Source organism: Dasypus novemcinctus, chromosome Y (genome assembly GCF_030445035.2).
Source record: "Dasypus novemcinctus isolate mDasNov1 chromosome Y, mDasNov1.1.hap2, whole genome shotgun sequence".
Lineage (NCBI taxonomy): Eukaryota > Metazoa > Chordata > Mammalia > Cingulata > Dasypodidae > Dasypus > Dasypus novemcinctus.
In genome coordinates, this window is record NC_092216.1 from 19,867,121 (window position 1) to 19,872,119 (window position 4,999).

The 4,999-nt window shown below is 43.5% G+C and overlaps 1 pseudogene; it reads left to right on the forward strand.

The window, feature by feature from the left end:
* The first annotated feature begins 471 nt into the window (after positions 1–471).
* On the forward strand, positions 472–2,508 carry LOC139438274 (ADP-ribosylation factor-like protein 8B pseudogene; annotated as a pseudogene).
* The last annotated feature ends 2,491 nt before the right edge of the window (positions 2,509–4,999 follow it).

A 4,999-nucleotide genomic window follows, 5' to 3' on the forward strand; every position in this document is an offset into this window, starting at 1 on the left:
TACTGTGAGTTGCAACAAGCAGGTGATAATTCTGACACCCTACACCCCTCCAAAGACAACTTTGAATTCTGAACGGAGAAACCAAAATCAACTAAACCCAGAAGAGAATGGAGAGACCATCGCATGCCAGGCACCATGTGTCTTGCTGTGTGGCAAAGGAGCCAAGGATCACCAGCAGCCAATCATCAGGAAGAAAGCATTTCCTTGATTTGGACACCTTGGTTTGGAAGTTTTCCATACCTCAAAATGTAAGCCAGTAAAAACCCAGTGTTTAAACCAACCCATTTCATGGTATAATATGGAGTAGCCAGGAAATTAAAAGTGATTTTAGTACAAGAACTGGGATGCTGCTAGTCCAAATACCAAAAATGTGGAATGGCTTTGGAATTGGTTATTGGGTAGAGGCTGAAAGAGTTGTGAGTCGCTTGATAGAAAAGCCTAGATTGCTTTGAAGAGACTGTTGGTAGACGAATGACTACTAAAAGTACTTCTAATGAGGCCATAGGCAGAAATGATGAATGTGTTACTGGACTCCGAGTAAAGGCAATCCTTGTCTTAAAATGCAAAGAACATTGTAAAACTGATTCTGATGTAGAATGGAAGGTAGACCTGAAATTGTTGAGCCTGGATATTTAGCTGAGCAGGTTTCCAAGTTGCGTTTAGAAAGTGCAGCCTGGTTTCTTCTTGCAGCTTATAGTAAAATGAAAGAGGAAAGGGATAAGCTGAGAATTGAACTCTGGGACACAAAGGAAACAAAAACCAATGAGTTGGCAAATTCTGGGTTTTATGAAAGTGACTCCCCAAAGAAAGTGCTCCATGTGGGGTTTAATTGAAAATAGAATCAGTTATGTCAGTGCAAGTCATATGGGAGGTGCAATTACCCAGGAAAGATCTGTGGAAAGTCCTACTTTCTGATGATTTGGCTCCTGTGTACTACATGCAAAATCATCACGTTTTTTGAAAGCTCTGCCTGGAACCTCTGCCAGACTGGACTAAAAGGGATAGAAAATGGACATAATGGAGAAAAAAATATTTCAAAGGCAGTATTATGTAATCTGAGGATTGGATCAAAGATGTCTTTCAGGCCAAGAGAGCGGGCCTACTCATGTGTGTGAGTATTTCCGGGTGCTTGGAGAGGGTGAACCTTCCATGCTAGTGTTAAGGAAGACTGCTACCATCAGAGTGTTCTCAGAGGTTGGAGGATGTGCTCTCAGGACGGCAGGGTCTGGCCATTACCCCAGTTTTTTCATAGGGTGAGTCCTATCCCCAGGGATTGTGGAGAGTACCCGTATTTGATAAGGGGAAACTGCCCCTGAATAGGGTGGTCCTGCCATTCCATTAGGACCAGAGGACAAATCATGGTTCATAGATGACTTTCAGACCTTGAAATCTAATGACGTATGCCCTGCAGCAGGGTTTCAGAATGGTTTCATGCACATAACCTGTTTTCCTTCTAATTTCTGTGCACGGGAGTGGGAATTTGTTCTAGTCTGCTGAGCTGCCAAAATACAGATACCATGAAATGGAGTGTCTTTTAACAATAGAATTTGTTACCTCACACATTTACAATTTTGAGGCTGAGAACAATGTCCAAATTCAGGCATTATCAGGTGATGTTTTCATACTGAAGAGACTGCCAGTGATCCCAGACTCCTCTGTCATGTCACATGGAAAGGAACATCACCATGTCTGCTGGTCTCTTCCTTCTCTTCTGGGTTTTATTGCTTTCATGACTTTCTCTCTTTTCTTTCTGAATTATATTCTCTTATAAAGGACTCCAGACTGGGCTTCCTGGCTCCGGCCGCCGCCGCCCGCCAGTGCCAGCCGCGCCGGGCCGGGGTCCCGAGGAGCCGTTGCGGTTCCGGTTCCGGGCCGAGGCCCGCTTGTGTAGAAGCTGCCGCCGCCGCCCGCCAGGCCCGTCGCTTGTTCTTTCTCCCGGTCGCCATCCTGCTGGCGCTCATCTCCCGCCTGCTGGACTGGTTCCGGTCGCTCTTCTGGAAAGAGGAGATGGAGCTGACGCTCGTAGGGCTGCAGTACTCGGGCAAGACCACCTTCGTCAATGTCATCGCGTCAGGTCCATTCAGTGAAGATATGATACCCACAGTGGGCTTCAACATGAGGAAAGTAACTAAAGGTAACGTCACAATAAAGATCTGGGACATAGGAGGGCTACCTCGATTCCGGAGCATGTGGGAACGGTACTGCAGAGCAGTCAATGCTCTTGTTTATATGATAGATGCTGCAGATCGTGAAAAGATTGAAGCCTCTCGAAATGAGCTACATAATCTTCTAGACAAACCACAGTTACAAGGAATTCCAGTGCTAGTACTTGGAAACAAGAGAGATCTTCCTAATGCCTTGGATGAGAAACAGCTAATTGAAAAAATGAATCTCTCTGCTATTCAGGATAGAGAAATTTGCTGCTATTCAGTTTCCTGCAAAGAAAAGGATAATATAGATATCACACTTCAGTGGCTAATTCAACATTCAAAATCTAGAAGAAGCTGAAGAATCTCCTGAAGTCTTCCAGTCCTTCTTGGCTATAATCCTAAAATTATTGTCCGTTCCTCTGAAGTACTTCCCAGAATACGGTCCTCCTAAACCTAAGAAATTGCCTTTTTCAGAATTTATTTCTCATGTGCACTGCTGAAGACGTGTATTCCTAATCCTTCATAAAGAACTGGCTAGAGTTCTCATGATAAAGTCAGCACACACATAAAAAGGCTTCTTGCACATACTTGTCTTAAACAGTGTGCAGAGCTTTTTAAAAACCATATTTTGACCACCTTAAATCAAGAAAATTGCATATTTCTGTTCTGGTCTTTCAGGGCCAGATTTTTATATTGATTGTCAGTAAAAGTCTATCTGTGATATTTAATTATAGAGTCCAGTAGCTTAATACTAAAGATACTGACTTAAGACAGCATGAAGTTTCTAGTGCCACTCACAGTATTTAGAAAACCTTTAAGCCTGACTCAGGTGGGATATAAACATAGTGTTTATCTTATCTCACAAATGCATGTGAAATGTATAATTACACCTTAGGAATTAAAAAAAAAACATGGTCTGCAAAGTGGGAACAGAGGCACCAGATCAATGTTCTTATTTGATGATGAGATCTTACCTGATTGTTAAAAGTGCTTTCTGAGATTTCTTCATCACCAGATTGCAGCTGGGGATACGGGAGGAACAAAGGCATGCTGTTCTATATCTGTCCAGATCGTTACTTCTCTCTTTTAATTCTTTCACTGTTCATCCACTTTTTTAAGGGGTTGGGAATTGAAGATTTTCTCAAAAGCTTTCATGAATTTAGAGCATTCCAGCCAATGTAATAAAACCTGTTAAGGATGTCACCTTGTTCAAAAAAAAAAAGGGCTCCAGTAAGAGAAGTAAGACACCACTCTGGGCCACAACTTAGCTAAGTAACCTAGTCAGAGGTCCTAATTAAAATAGGCTTAAACCTACAGGAATAGATCCTTTTTAAGAATATAATTTTCTGGGTTTACACAACTTCAAACCTTCACAAAAATGTTTATCCCATGACTATCCCTTTGTTCTATATTGGAAGCAGATAACTTATTATCTAGATTTGAAAAGGTCCACAAGGGGACTTCCAGGAAAACAGCAGACTAGAAAGACATGCGATTCACTTCTCCAGAAAACTAGCTAGGACACAGGCTGAAACAGACAGGAGAAAGATCTTCTAGAGTTTAGGATACCAAGTGAAGGCTGGACACCCCCCAGAGGAGAGAGCAACAAACGAGGGAATCACGAAAGCAGAACTGAGAGGTGAAAACATCAGCTGTTACTGCTGCCACCTCCCCACCACACTAAAGACATGTTAGAATAATCAGGTCTCTGGCTACAGACAAAGGGAGCTCCAGGGATCTGCCACCTCACAAAAGGAGAGAGAGAGGAGCATAGACAAAGGCTGACAACATTTAACCCGTAAATTTGGTTTGCTGTGTTCCCATGAGCTCTTCTGGACTGGGTGAGATCATGCCATTGTTTGCCTTGCGAGACAGCAAGGGGCTAAATATATACAACCCTCCCAATCTCCTCTACTAACCAGGACTGATTGTTGAGGACCCACAGAGGAGTGAAATTATTTTCTATGTGGAAAAGTGAGGGGGCTGCAGAGAAGGCTGGAGAACTGTCTCTGAGAAAGTTTGAATTATGAAGCTCTTACCTTCCAGGCAGGAGCCTCGGTCACACTAATCCCATCTGTGTTTCAAGGTCACCATCTACTGGTAGACCAAGGAAGTGCATGTAAGAAAATAAAAAATAAGTAAGAAAGGCTTTTTCTGGCCTTTATAACGTACTTCTCCAAAGCTGTAGGAGCAGGACTGCAACCAATTACTGGGTCCAGAACCCAATTTTGAGCAACTAACAGGGACAATTCTAATGATCCAAGCTGAACCAAGAATCAAAGAGCAGTGGTAACACACAGCCTTCCTCCACTAAATCCCCACAAAGGAGAAAAAAAGTGAGTATCTGATTAAACTACATCCTAATCAGATACCTAGAGATTAGCAAAAATTAGGAGCCATACTAAAGAAATGGAAGAACATGGCCCCAAAAAAGGAATATACCAAATTCCCAAGAGATGCAAGATTTGAGAAAACTAATTAACAAATTGCATACAAATTTCCCCAATCAAATTAATGAGTTGAAAGACAATATGACTAAAGAGATAGGTGACAATAAGAAACCATTGAGTGGTACAAAGAATTTGAAATCCTGAAGAGAAAATAAATGCGGTCACCCCTCGGGCTGAAGTGTGGTTTGCTGGCCTGGCGAGGGGAGCGGCCGCGGTAGGCCTAATTCCACTGCCCCCATAATAGGGTGGTTGGTCGGGCCCACCGCCACCCCTGAAGGAAGCTCGGCATGGGTGCAGAGTGCCCTCGGGTCTCCCCTTCTCGGCAGCCATGCTTCCACGGCCGCCCCTCCTCCCGGATGGCGCCACACGATGCCTGTGGGGCGGCACCCTTCTTCTTCC